The sequence below is a fragment of the Gadus chalcogrammus genome, chromosome 12 (genome assembly GCF_026213295.1).
Source record: "Gadus chalcogrammus isolate NIFS_2021 chromosome 12, NIFS_Gcha_1.0, whole genome shotgun sequence".
NCBI classification, from domain to species: Eukaryota; Metazoa; Chordata; class Actinopteri; order Gadiformes; family Gadidae; genus Gadus; species Gadus chalcogrammus.
In genome coordinates this window covers 9433468-9445824 of record NC_079423.1, presented here as the reverse complement: position 1 = coordinate 9445824, position 12357 = coordinate 9433468, and the positions used below count along the sequence as shown (strand labels likewise).

Genomic DNA, 12357 nt, shown 5'->3' with positions numbered 1-12357 from the left:
GTTAACGGTTAAAGTGTCAGAGAATGGGTGGTGATTTTTTGACGTCCTCCCATGATCTGAAGTGAGCGTGCGTGTTTGTGTTGGTGAAAGTTTAAGAAATGTACAACTGTCGGTTCAGCTCTCTGGTGCTCCCTGCTGGCAGTATCACTATACTGTCCTCATGTTTCACAAAAATAGTTTTGAGAGACGTTGTCAGTTTTTGTATGTTGCTTAAATCCTCCAAAGCGGTTGGCAGTAAACATCAGGTCACGGTACGCCACGGAGTCAATGAGCTCGAGTTGAAAAAGAAAAAGCTTACAGCACCTGGTATTCCCAGGCGGTCTCCCATCCAAGTACTAACCAGGCCCGACCCTCCTTAGCTTCCGAGATCAGACGAGATCGGGCGTGTTCAGGGTGGTATGGCCGTAAGCAATTAGTGCAGGCGCAAAACCAGGTTTTATACAGTAGCACATAAGGAGTGAGAAAGCTGCTGAGGCTCGACGTTACACTCTTACAAAAACAATCATTAGTTAGATATAAACGGCAGTAATTGATTCAGTAGGACTCCTTATCCATGTAAACCGATCATTGTGACATCTGAATTCATTAATTATCTGAAATACACTGCGTGTGCGTGTGATGTTAAATGTTTGAACCAAGGTTAACGGTTAAAGTGTCAGAGAATGGGTGGTGATTTTTTGACGTCCTCCCATGATCTGAAGTGAGCGTGCGTGTTTGTGTTGGTGAAAGTTTAAGAAATGTACAACTGTCGGTTCAGCTCTCTGGTGCTCCCTGCTGGCAGTATCACTATACTGTCCTCATGTTTCACAAAAACAGTTTTGAGAGACGTTGTCAGTTTTTGTATGTTGCTTAAATCCTCCAAAGCGGTTGGCAGTAAACATCAGGTCACGGTACGCCACGGAGTCAATGAGCTCGAGTTGAAAAAGAAAAAGCTTACAGCACCTGGTATTCCCAGGCGGATCTCCCATCCAAGTACTAACCAGGCCCGACCCTGCTTAGCTTCCGAGATCAGACGAGATCGGGCGTGTTCAGGGTGGTATGGCCGTAAGCAATTAGTGCAGGCGCAAAACCAGGTTTTATACAGTAGCACATAAGGAGTGAGAAAGCTGCTGAGGCTCGACGTTACACTCTTACAAAAACAATCATTAGTTAGATATAAACGGCAGTAATTGATTCAGTAGGACTCCTTATCCATGTAAACCATCATTGTGACATCTGAATTCATTAATTATCTGAAATACACTGCGTGTGCGTGTGATGTTAAATGTTTGAACCAAGGTTAACGGTTAAAGTGTCAGAGAATGGGTGGTGATTTTTTGACGTCCTCCCATGATCTGAAGTGAGCGTGCGTGTTTGTGTTGGTGAAAGTTTAAGAAATGTACAACTGTCGGTTCAGCTCTCTGGTGCTCCCTGCTGGCAGTATCACTATACTGTCCTCATGTTTCACAAAAATAGTTTTGAGAGACGTTGTCAGTTTTTGTATGTTGCTTAAATCCTCCAAAGCGGTTGGCAGTAAACATCAGGTCACGGTACGCCACGGAGTCAATGAGCTCGAGTTGAAAAAGAAAAAGCTTACAGCACCTGGTATTCCCAGGCGGTCTCCCATCCAAGTACTAACCAGGCCCGACCCTGCTGAGCTTCCGAGATCAGACGAGATCGGGCGTGTTCAGGGTGGTATGGCCGTAAGCAATTAGTGCAGGCGCAAAACCAGGTTTTATACAGTAGCACATAAGGAGTGAGAAAGCTGCTGAGGCTCGACGTTACACTCTTACAAAAACAATCATTAGTTAGATATAAACGGCAGTAATTGATTCAGTAGGACTCCTTATCCATGTAAACGATCATTGTGACATCTGAATTCATTAATTATCTGAAATACACTGCGTGTGCGTGTGATGTTAAATGTTTGAACCAAGGTTAACGGTTAAAGTGTCAGAGAATGGGTGGTGATTTTTTGACGTCCTCCCATGATCTGAAGTGAGCGTGCGTGTTTGTGTTGGTGAAAGTTTAAGAAATGTACAACTGTCGGTTCAGCTCTCTGGTGCTCCCTGCTGGCAGTATCACTATACTGTCCTCATGTTTCACAAAAATAGTTTTGAGAGACGTTGTCAGTTTTTGTATGTTGCTTAAATCCTCCAAAGCGGTTGGCAGTAAACATCAGGTCACGGTACGCCACGGTAGGCCACGGAGTCAATGAGCTCGAGTTGAAAAATTAAAAGCTTACAGCACCTGGTATTCCCAGGCGGTCTCCCATCCAAGTACTAACCAGGCCCGACCCTGCTTAGCTTCCGAGATCAGACGAGATCGGGCGTGTTCAGGGTGGTATGGCCGTAAGCAATTAGTGCAGGCGCAAAACCAGGTTTTATACAGTAGCACATAAGGAGTGAGAAAGCTGCTGAGGCTCGACGTTACACTTTTACAAAAACAATCATTAGTTAGATATAAACGGCAGTAATTGATTCAGTAGGACTCCTTATCCATGTAAACGATCATTGTGACATCTGAATTCATTAATTATCTGAAATACACTGCGTGTGCGTGTGATGTTAAATGTTTGAACCAAGGTTAACGGTTAAAGTGTCAGAGAATGGGTGGTGATTTTTTGACGTCCTCCCATGATCTGAAGTGAGCGTGCGTGTTTGTGTTGGTGAAAGTTTAAGAAATGTACAACTGTCGGTTCAGCTCTCTGGTGCTCCCTGCTGGCAGTATCACTATACTGTCCTCATGTTTCACAAAAATAGTTTTGAGAGACGTTGTCAGTTTTTGTATGTTGCTTAAATCCTCCAAAGCGGTTGGCAGTAAACATCAGGTCACGGTACGCCACGGAGTCAATGAGCTCGAGTTGAAAAAGAAAAAGCTTACAGCACCTGGTATTCCCAGGCGGTCTCCCATCCAAGTACTAACCAGGCCCGACCCTGCTTAGCTTCCGAGATCAGACGAGATCGGGCGTGTTCAGGGTGGTATGGCCGTAAGCAATTAGTGCAGGCGCAAAACCAGGTTTTATACAGTAGCACATAAGGAGTGAGAAAGCTGCTGAGGCTCGACGTTACACTCTTACAAAAACAATCATTAGTTAGATATAAACGGCAGTAATTGATTCAGTAGGACTCCTTATCCATGTAAACGATCATTGTGACATCTGAATTCATTAATTATCTGAAATACACTGCGTGTGCGTGTGATGTTAAATGTTTGAACCAAGGTTAACGGTTAAAGTGTCAGAGAATGGGTGGTGATTTTTTGACGTCCTCCCATGATCTGAAGTGAGCGTGCGTGTTTGTGTTGGTGAAAGTTTAAGAAATGTACAACTGTCGGTTCAGCTCTCTGGTGCTCCCTGCTGGCAGTATCACTATACTGTCCTCATGTTTCACAAAAATAGTTTTGAGAGACGTTGTCAGTTTTTGTATGTTGCTTAAATCCTCCAAAGCGGTTGGCAGTAAACATCAGGTCACGGTACGCCACGGAGTCAATGAGCTCGAGTTGAAAAAGAAAAAGCTTACAGCACCTGGTATTCCCAGGCGGTCTCCCATCCAAGTACTAACCAGGCCCGACCCTGCTTAGCTTCCGAGATCAGACGAGATCGGGCGTGTTCAGGGTGGTATGGCCGTAAGCAATTAGTGCAGGCGCAAAACCAGGTTTTATACAGTAGCACATAAGGAGTGAGAAAGCTGCTGAGGCTCGACGTTACACTCTTACAAAAACAATCATTAGTTAGATATAAACGGCAGTAATTGATTCAGTAGGACTCCTTATCCATGTAAACGATCATTGTGACATCTGAATTCATTAATTATCTGAAATACACTGCGTGTGCGTGTGATGTTAAATGTTTGAACCAAGGTTAACGGTTAAAGTGTCAGAGAATGGGTGGTGATTTTTTGACGTCCTCCCATGATCTGAAGTGAGCGTGCGTGTTTGTGTTGGTGAAAGTTTAAGAAATGTACAACTGTCGGTTCAGCTCTCTGGTGCTCCCTGCTGGCAGTATCACTATACTGTCCTCATGTTTCACAAAAATAGTTTTGAGAGACGTTGTCAGTTTTTGTATGTTGCTTAAATCCTCCAAAGCGGTTGGCAGTAAACATCAGGTCACGGTACGCCACGGAGTCAATGAGCTCGAGTTGAAAAAGAAAAAGCTTACAGCACCTGGTATTCCCAGGCGGTCTCCCATCCAAGTACTAACCAGGCCCGACCCTGCTTAGCTTCCGAGATCAGACGAGATCGGGCGTGTTCAGGGTGGTATGGCCGTAAGCAATTAGTGCAGGCGCAAAACCAGGTTTTATACAGTAGCACATAAGGAGTGAGAAAGCTGCTGAGGCTCGACGTTACACTCTTACAAAAACAATCATTAGTTAGATATAAACGGCAGTAATTGATTCAGTAGGACTCCTTATCCATGTAAACGATCATTGTGACATCTGAATTCATTAATTATCTGAAATACACTGCGTGTGCGTGTGATGTTAAATGTTTGAACCAAGGTTAACGGTTAAAGTGTCAGAGAATGGGTGGTGATTTTTTGACGTCCTCCCATGATCTGAAGTGAGCGTGCGTGTTTGTGTTGGTGAAAGTTTAAGAAATGTACAACTGTCGGTTCAGCTCTCTGGTGCTCCCTGCTGGCAGTATCACTATACTGTCCTCATGTTTCACAAAAATAGTTTTGAGAGACGTTGTCAGTTTTTGTATGTTGCTTAAATCCTCCAAAGCGGTTGGCAGTAAACATCAGGTCACGGTACGCCACGGTAGGCCACGGAGTCAATGAGCTCGAGTTGAAAAAGAAAAAGCTTACAGCACCTGGTATTCCCAGGCGGTCTCCCATCCAAGTACTAACCAGGCCCGACCCTGCTTAGCTTCCGAGATCAGACGAGATCGGGCGTGTTCAGGGTGGTATGGCCGTAAGCAATTAGTGCAGGCGCAAAACCAGGTTTTATACAGTAGCACATAAGGAGTGAGAAAGCTGCTGAGGCTCGACGTTACACTTTTACAAAAACAATCATTAGTTAGATATAAACGGCAGTAATTGATTCAGTAGGACTCCTTATCCATGTAAACGATCATTGTGACATCTGAATTCATTAATTATCTGAAATACACTGCGTGTGCGTGTGATGTTAAATGTTTGAACCAAGGTTAACGGTTAAAGTGTCAGAGAATGGGTGGTGATTTTTTGACGTCCTCCCATGATCTGAAGTGAGCGTGCGTGTTTGTGTTGGTGAAAGTTTAAGAAATGTACAACTGTCGGTTCAGCTCTCTGGTGCTCCCTGCTGGCAGTATCACTATACTGTCCTCATGTTTCACAAAAATAGTTTTGAGAGACGTTGTCAGTTTTTGTATGTTGCTTAAATCCTCCAAAGCGGTTGGCAGTAAACATCAGGTCACGGTACGCCACGGTAGGCCACGGAGTCAATGAGCTCGAGTTGAAAAAGAAAAAGCTTACAGCACCTGGTATTCCCAGGCGGTCTCCCATCCAAGTACTAACCAGGCCCGACCCTGCTTAGCTTCCGAGATCAGACGAGATCGGGCGTGTTCAGGGTGGTATGGCCGTAAGCAATTAGTGCAGGCGCAAAACCAGGTTTTATACAGTAGCACATAAGGAGTGAGAAAGCTGCTGAGGCTCGACGTTACACTTTACAAAAACAATCATTAGTTAGATATAAACGGCAGTAATTGATTCAGTAGGACTCCTTATCCATGTAAACGATCATTGTGACATCTGAATTCATTAATTATCTGAAATACACTGCGTGTGCGTGTGATGTTAAATGTTTGAACCAAGGTTAACGGTTAAAGTGTCAGAGAATGGGTGGTGATTTTTTGACGTCCTCCCATGATCTGAAGTGAGCGTGCGTGTTTGTGTTGGTGAAAGTTTAAGAAATGTACAACTGTCGGTTCAGCTCTCTGGTGCTCCCTGCTGGCAGTATCACTATACTGTCCTCATGTTTCACAAAAATAGTTTTGAGAGACGTTGTCAGTTTTTGTATGTTGCTTAAATCCTCCAAAGCGGTTGGCAGTAAACATCAGGTCACGGTACGCCACGGTAGGCCACGGAGTCAATGAGCTCGAGTTGAAAAAGAAAAAGCTTACAGCACCTGGTATTCCCAGGCGGTCTCCCATCCAAGTACTAACCAGGCCCGACCCTGCTTAGCTTCCGAGATCAGACGAGATCGGGCGTGTTCAGGGTGGTATGGCCGTAAGCAATTAGTGCAGGCGCAAAACCAGGTTTTATACAGTAGCACATAAGGAGTGAGAAAGCTGCTGAGGCTCGACGTTACACTTTTACAAAAACAATCATTAGTTAGATATAAACGGCAGTAATTGATTCAGTAGGACTCCTTATCCATGTAAACGATCATTGTGACATCTGAATTCATTAATTATCTGAAATACACTGCGTGTGCGTGTGATGTTAAATGTTTGAACCAAGGTTAACGGTTAAAGTGTCAGAGAATGGGTGGTGATTTTTTGACGTCCTCCCATGATCTGAAGTGAGCGTGCGTGTTTGTGTTGGTGAAAGTTTAAGAAATGTACAACTGTCGGTTCAGCTCTCTGGTGCTCCCTGCTGGCAGTATCACTATACTGTCCTCATGTTTCACAAAAATAGTTTTGAGAGACGTTGTCAGTTTTTGTATGTTGCTTAAATCCTCCAAAGCGGTTGGCAGTAAACATCAGGTCACGGTACGCCACGGTAGGCCACGGAGGCAATGAGCTCGAGTTGAAAAAGAAAAAGCTTACAGCACCTGGTATTCCCAGGCGGTCTCCCATCCAAGTACTAACCAGGCCCGACCCTGCTTAGCTTCCGAGATCAGACGAGATCGGGCGTGTTCAGGGTGGTATGGCCGTAAGCAATTAGTGCAGGCGCAAAACCAGGTTTTATACAGTAGCACATAAGGAGTGAGAAAGCTGCTGAGGCTCGACGTTACACTCTTACAAAAACAATCATTAGTTAGATATAAACGGCAGTAATTGATTCAGTAGGACTCCTTATCCATGTAAACGATCATTGTGACATCTGAATTCATTAATTATCTGAAATACACTGCGTGTGCGTGTGATGTTAAATGTTTGAACCAAGGTTAACGGTTAAAGTGTCAGAGAATGGGTGGTGATTTTTTGACGTCCTCCCATGATCTGAAGTGAGCGTGCGTGTTTGTGTTGGTGAAAGTTTAAGAAATGTACAACTGTCGGTTCAGCTCTCTGGTGCTCCCTGCTGGCAGTATCACTATACTGTCCTCATGTTTCACAAAAATAGTTTTGAGAGACGTTGTCAGTTTTTGTATGTTGCTTAAATCCTCCAAAGCGGTTGGCAGTAAACATCAGGTCACGGTACGCCACGGTAGGCCACGGAGTCAATGAGCTCGAGTTGAAAAAGAAAAAGCTTACAGCACCTGGTATTCCCAGGCGGTCTCCCATCCAAGTACTAACCAGGCCCGACCCTGCTTAGCTTCCGAGATCAGACGAGATCGGGCGTGTTCAGGGTGGTATGGCCGTAAGCAATTAGTGCAGGCGCAAAACCAGGTTTTATACAGTAGCACATAAGGAGTGAGAAAGCTGCTGAGGCTCGACGTTACACTTTACAAAAACAATCATTAGTTAGATATAAACGGCAGTAATTGATTCAGTAGGACTCCTTATCCATGTAAACGATCATTGTGACATCTGAATTCATTAATTATCTGAAATACACTGCGTGTGCGTGTGATGTTAAATGTTTGAACCAAGGTTAACGGTTAAAGTGTCAGAGAATGGGTGGTGATTTTTTGACGTCCTCCCATGATCTGAAGTGAGCGTGCGTGTTTGTGTTGGTGAAAGTTTAAGAAATGTACAACTGTCGGTTCAGCTCTCTGGTGCTCCCTGCTGGCAGTATCACTATACTGTCCTCATGTTTCACAAAAATAGTTTTGAGAGACGTTGTCAGTTTTTGTATGTTGCTTAAATCCTCCAAAGCGGTTGGCAGTAAACATCAGGTCACGGTACGCCACGGTAGGCCACGGAGTCAATGAGCTCGAGTTGAAAAAGAAAAAGCTTACAGCACCTGGTATTCCCAGGCGGTCTCCCATCCAAGTACTAACCAGGCCCGACCCTGCTTAGCTTCCGAGATCAGACGAGATCGGGCGTGTTCAGGGTGGTATGGCCGTAAGCAATTAGTGCAGGCGCAAAACCAGGTTTTATACAGTAGCACATAAGGAGTGAGAAAGCTGCTGAGGCTCGACGTTACACTTTTACAAAAACAATCATTAGTTAGATATAAACGGCAGTAATTGATTCAGTAGGACTCCTTATCCATGTAAACGATCATTGTGACATCTGAATTCATTAATTATCTGAAATACACTGCGTGTGCGTGTGATGTTAAATGTTTGAACCAAGGTTAACGGTTAAAGTGTCAGAGAATGGGTGGTGATTTTTTGACGTCCTCCCATGATCTGAAGTGAGCGTGCGTGTTTGTGTTGGTGAAAGTTTAAGAAATGTACAACTGTCGGTTCAGCTCTCTGGTGCTCCCTGCTGGCAGTATCACTATACTGTCCTCATGTTTCACAAAAATAGTTTTGAGAGACGTTGTCAGTTTTTGTATGTTGCTTAAATCCTCCAAAGCGGTTGGCAGTAAACATCAGGTCACGGTACGCCACGGTAGCCACGGAGGCAATGAGCTCGAGTTGAAAAAGAAAAAGCTTACAGCACCTGGTATTCCCAGGCGGTCTCCCATCCAAGTACTAACCAGGCCCGACCCTGCTTAGCTTCCGAGATCAGACGAGATCGGGCGTGTTCAGGGTGGTATGGCCGTAAGCAATTAGTGCAGGCGCAAAACCAGGTTTTATACAGTAGCACATAAGGAGTGAGAAAGCTGCTGAGGCTCGACGTTACACTTTTACAAAAACAATCATTAGTTAGATATAAACGGCAGTAATTGATTCAGTAGGACTCCTTATCCATGTAAACGATCATTGTGACATCTGAATTCATTAATTATCTGAAATACACTGCGTGTGCGTGTGATGTTAAATGTTTGAACCAAGGTTAACGGTTAAAGTGTCAGAGAATGGGTGGTGATTTTTTGACGTCCTCCCATGATCTGAAGTGAGCGTGCGTGTTTGTGTTGGTGAAAGTTTAAGAAATGTACAACTGTCGGTTCAGCTCTCTGGTGCTCCCTGCTGGCAGTATCACTATACTGTCCTCATGTTTCACAAAAATAGTTTTGAGAGACGTTGTCAGTTTTTGTATGTTGCTTAAATCCTCCAAAGCGGTTGGCAGTAAACATCAGGTCACGGTACGCCACGGTAGGCCACGGAGGCAATGAGCTCGAGTTGAAAAAGAAAAAGCTTACAGCACCTGGTATTCCCAGGCGGTCTCCCATCCAAGTACTAACCAGGCCCGACCCTGCTTAGCTTCCGAGATCAGACGAGATCGGGCGTGTTCAGGGTGGTATGGCCGTAAGCAATTAGTGCAGGCGCAAAACCAGGTTTTATACAGTAGCACATAAGGAGTGAGAAAGCTGCTGAGGCTCGACGTTACACTTTTACAAAAACAATCATTAGTTAGATATAAACGGCAGTAATTGATTCAGTAGGACTCCTTATCCATGTAAACGATCATTGTGACATCTGAATTCATTAATTATCTGAAATACACTGCGTGTGCGTGTGATGTTAAATGTTTGAACCAAGGTTAACGGTTAAAGTGTCAGAGAATGGGTGGTGATTTTTTGACGTCCTCCCATGATCTGAAGTGAGCGTGCGTGTTTGTGTTGGTGAAAGTTTAAGAAATGTACAACTGTCGGTTCAGCTCTCTGGTGCTCCCTGCTGGCAGTATCACTATACTGTCCTCATGTTTCACAAAAATAGTTTTGAGAGACGTTGTCAGTTTTTGTATGTTGCTTAAATCCTCCAAAGCGGTTGGCAGTAAACATCAGGTCACGGTACGCCACGGTAGGCCACGGAGTCAATGAGCTCGAGTTGAAAAAGAAAAAGCTTACAGCACCTGGTATTCCCAGGCGGTCTCCCATCCAAGTACTAACCAGGCCCGACCCTGCTTAGCTTCCGAGATCAGACGAGATCGGGCGTGTTCAGGGTGGTATGGCCGTAAGCAATTAGTGCAGGCGCAAAACCAGGTTTTATACAGTAGCACATAAGGAGTGAGAAAGCTGCTGAGGCTCGACGTTACACTTTTACAAAAACAATCATTAGTTAGATATAAACGGCAGTAATTGATTCAGTAGGACTCCTTATCCATGTAAACGATCATTGTGACATCTGAATTCATTAATTATCTGAAATACACTGCGTGTGCGTGTGATGTTAAATGTTTGAACCAAGGTTAACGGTTAAAGTGTCAGAGAATGGGTGGTGATTTTTTGACGTCCTCCCATGATCTGAAGTGAGCGTGCGTGTTTGTGTTGGTGAAAGTTTAAGAAATGTACAACTGTCGGTTCAGCTCTCTGGTGCTCCCTGCTGGCAGTATCACTATACTGTCCTCATGTTTCACAAAAATAGTTTTGAGAGACGTTGTCAGTTTTTGTATGTTGCTTAAATCCTCCAAAGCGGTTGGCAGTAAACATCAGGTCACGGTACGCCACGGTAGGCCACGGAGTCAATGAGCTCGAGTTGAAAAAGAAAAAGCTTACAGCACCTGGTATTCCCAGGCGGTCTCCCATCCAAGTACTAACCAGGCCCGACCCTGCTTAGCTTCCGAGATCAGACGAGATCGGGCGTGTTCAGGGTGGTATGGCCGTAAGCAATTAGTGCAGGCGCAAAACCAGGTTTTATACAGTAGCACATAAGGAGTGAGAAAGCTGCTGAGGCTCGACGTTACACTTTTACAAAAACAATCATTAGTTAGATATAAACGGCAGTAATTGATTCAGTAGGACTCCTTATCCATGTAAACGATCATTGTGACATCTGAATTCATTAATTATCTGAAATACACTGCGTGTGCGTGTGATGTTAAATGTTTGAACCAAGGTTAACGGTTAAAGTGTCAGAGAATGGGTGGTGATTTTTTGACGTCCTCCCATGATCTGAAGTGAGCGTGCGTGTTTGTGTTGGTGAAAGTTTAAGAAATGTACAACTGTCGGTTCAGCTCTCTGGTGCTCCCTGCTGGCAGTATCACTATACTGTCCTCATGTTTCACAAAAATAGTTTTGAGAGACGTTGTCAGTTTTTGTATGTTGCTTAAATCCTCCAAAGCGGTTGGCAGTAAACATCAGGTCACGGTACGCCACGGTAGGCACGGAGTCAATGAGCTCGAGTTGAAAAAGAAAAAGCTTACAGCACCTGGTATTCCCAGGCGGTCTCCCATCCAAGTACTAACCAGGCCCGACCCTGCTTAGCTTCCGAGATCAGACGAGATCGGGCGTGTTCAGGGTGGTATGGCCGTAAGCAATTAGTGCAGGCGCAAAACCAGGTTTTATACAGTAGCACATAAGGAGTGAGAAAGCTGCTGAGGCTCGACGTTACACTTTTACAAAAACAATCATTAGTTAGATATAAACGGCAGTAATTGATTCAGTAGGACTCCTTATCCATGTAAACGATCATTGTGACATCTGAATTCATTAATTATCTGAAATACACTGCGTGTGCGTGTGATGTTAAATGTTTGAACCAAGGTTAACGGTTAAAGTGTCAGAGAATGGGTGGTGATTTTTTGACGTCCTCCCATGATCTGAAGTGAGCGTGCGTGTTTGTGTTGGTGAAAGTTTAAGAAATGTACAACTGTCGGTTCAGCTCTCTGGTGCTCCCTGCTGGCAGTATCACTATACTGTCCTCATGTTTCACAAAAATAGTTTTGAGAGACGTTGTCAGTTTTTGTATGTTGCTTAAATCCTCCAAAGCGGTTGGCAGTAAACATCAGGTCACGGTACGCCACGGTAGGCCACGGAGGCAATGAGCTCGAGTTGAAAAAGAAAAAGCTTACAGCACCTGGTATTCCCAGGCGGTCTCCCATCCAAGTACTAACCAGGCCCGACCCTGCTTAGCTTCCGAGATCAGACGAGATCGGGCGTGTTCAGGGTGGTATGGCCGTAAGCAATTAGTGCAGGCGCAAAACCAGGTTTTATACAGTAGCACATAAGGAGTGAGAAAGCTGCTGAGGCTCGACGTTACACTTTTACAAAAACAATCATTAGTTAGATATAAACGGCAGTAATTGATTCAGTAGGACTCCTTATCCATGTAAACGATCATTGTGACATCTGAATTCATTAATTATCTGAAATACACTGCGTGTGCGTGTGATGTTAAATGTTTGAACCAAGGTTAACGGTTAAAGTGTCAGAGAATGGGTGGTGATTTTTTGACGTCCTCCCATGATCTGAAGTGAGCGTGCGTGTTTGTGTTGGTGAAAGTTTAAGAAATGTACAAC

The 12357-nt window shown here is 44.4% G+C and overlaps 19 non-coding genes across 19 annotated transcripts; all 19 read right to left on the bottom strand.

The window, feature by feature from the left end:
- Positions 1–291: 291 nt before the first annotated feature.
- On the bottom strand, positions 292–410 carry LOC130400723 (5S ribosomal RNA). Its single transcript, XR_008903199.1, has one exon. It is a non-coding gene; the product is annotated as a 5S ribosomal RNA (ribosomal RNA).
- A 520-nt stretch (positions 411–930) lies between these two features.
- On the bottom strand, positions 931–1050 carry LOC130394065 (5S ribosomal RNA). The gene has a single exon (XR_008897260.1). It is a non-coding gene; the product is annotated as a 5S ribosomal RNA (ribosomal RNA).
- A 519-nt stretch (positions 1051–1569) lies between these two features.
- Positions 1570–1688, bottom strand: LOC130400682 (5S ribosomal RNA). The gene has a single exon (XR_008903159.1). It is a non-coding gene; the product is annotated as a 5S ribosomal RNA (ribosomal RNA).
- Positions 1689–2217: 529 nt separating this feature from the next.
- On the bottom strand, positions 2218–2336 carry LOC130397765 (5S ribosomal RNA). The gene has a single exon (XR_008900349.1). It is a non-coding gene; the product is annotated as a 5S ribosomal RNA (ribosomal RNA).
- Positions 2337–2855: 519 nt separating this feature from the next.
- On the bottom strand, positions 2856–2974 carry LOC130397764 (5S ribosomal RNA). Its single transcript, XR_008900348.1, has one exon. It is a non-coding gene; the product is annotated as a 5S ribosomal RNA (ribosomal RNA).
- Positions 2975–3493: 519 nt separating this feature from the next.
- On the bottom strand, positions 3494–3612 carry LOC130397763 (5S ribosomal RNA). Its single transcript, XR_008900347.1, has one exon. It is a non-coding gene; the product is annotated as a 5S ribosomal RNA (ribosomal RNA).
- A 519-nt stretch (positions 3613–4131) lies between these two features.
- LOC130397762 (5S ribosomal RNA) lies at positions 4132–4250 on the bottom strand. Its single transcript, XR_008900346.1, has one exon. It is a non-coding gene; the product is annotated as a 5S ribosomal RNA (ribosomal RNA).
- Positions 4251–4779: 529 nt separating this feature from the next.
- On the bottom strand, positions 4780–4898 carry LOC130397761 (5S ribosomal RNA). The gene has a single exon (XR_008900345.1). It is a non-coding gene; the product is annotated as a 5S ribosomal RNA (ribosomal RNA).
- Positions 4899–5427: 529 nt separating this feature from the next.
- Positions 5428–5546, bottom strand: LOC130397759 (5S ribosomal RNA). The gene has a single exon (XR_008900343.1). It is a non-coding gene; the product is annotated as a 5S ribosomal RNA (ribosomal RNA).
- Positions 5547–6074: 528 nt separating this feature from the next.
- Positions 6075–6193, bottom strand: LOC130397758 (5S ribosomal RNA). The gene has a single exon (XR_008900342.1). It is a non-coding gene; the product is annotated as a 5S ribosomal RNA (ribosomal RNA).
- Positions 6194–6722: 529 nt separating this feature from the next.
- LOC130397757 (5S ribosomal RNA) lies at positions 6723–6841 on the bottom strand. The gene has a single exon (XR_008900341.1). It is a non-coding gene; the product is annotated as a 5S ribosomal RNA (ribosomal RNA).
- Positions 6842–7370: 529 nt separating this feature from the next.
- Positions 7371–7489, bottom strand: LOC130397756 (5S ribosomal RNA). The gene has a single exon (XR_008900340.1). It is a non-coding gene; the product is annotated as a 5S ribosomal RNA (ribosomal RNA).
- A 528-nt stretch (positions 7490–8017) lies between these two features.
- On the bottom strand, positions 8018–8136 carry LOC130397755 (5S ribosomal RNA). The gene has a single exon (XR_008900339.1). It is a non-coding gene; the product is annotated as a 5S ribosomal RNA (ribosomal RNA).
- Positions 8137–8664: 528 nt separating this feature from the next.
- Positions 8665–8783, bottom strand: LOC130397754 (5S ribosomal RNA). The gene has a single exon (XR_008900338.1). It is a non-coding gene; the product is annotated as a 5S ribosomal RNA (ribosomal RNA).
- A 529-nt stretch (positions 8784–9312) lies between these two features.
- On the bottom strand, positions 9313–9431 carry LOC130397753 (5S ribosomal RNA). The gene has a single exon (XR_008900337.1). It is a non-coding gene; the product is annotated as a 5S ribosomal RNA (ribosomal RNA).
- Positions 9432–9960: 529 nt separating this feature from the next.
- On the bottom strand, positions 9961–10079 carry LOC130397752 (5S ribosomal RNA). The gene has a single exon (XR_008900336.1). It is a non-coding gene; the product is annotated as a 5S ribosomal RNA (ribosomal RNA).
- A 529-nt stretch (positions 10080–10608) lies between these two features.
- On the bottom strand, positions 10609–10727 carry LOC130397751 (5S ribosomal RNA). Its single transcript, XR_008900335.1, has one exon. It is a non-coding gene; the product is annotated as a 5S ribosomal RNA (ribosomal RNA).
- Positions 10728–11255: 528 nt separating this feature from the next.
- On the bottom strand, positions 11256–11374 carry LOC130397749 (5S ribosomal RNA). Its single transcript, XR_008900334.1, has one exon. It is a non-coding gene; the product is annotated as a 5S ribosomal RNA (ribosomal RNA).
- Positions 11375–11903: 529 nt separating this feature from the next.
- LOC130397747 (5S ribosomal RNA) lies at positions 11904–12022 on the bottom strand. The gene has a single exon (XR_008900332.1). It is a non-coding gene; the product is annotated as a 5S ribosomal RNA (ribosomal RNA).
- Between the last annotated feature and the right edge of the window lie 335 nt (positions 12023–12357).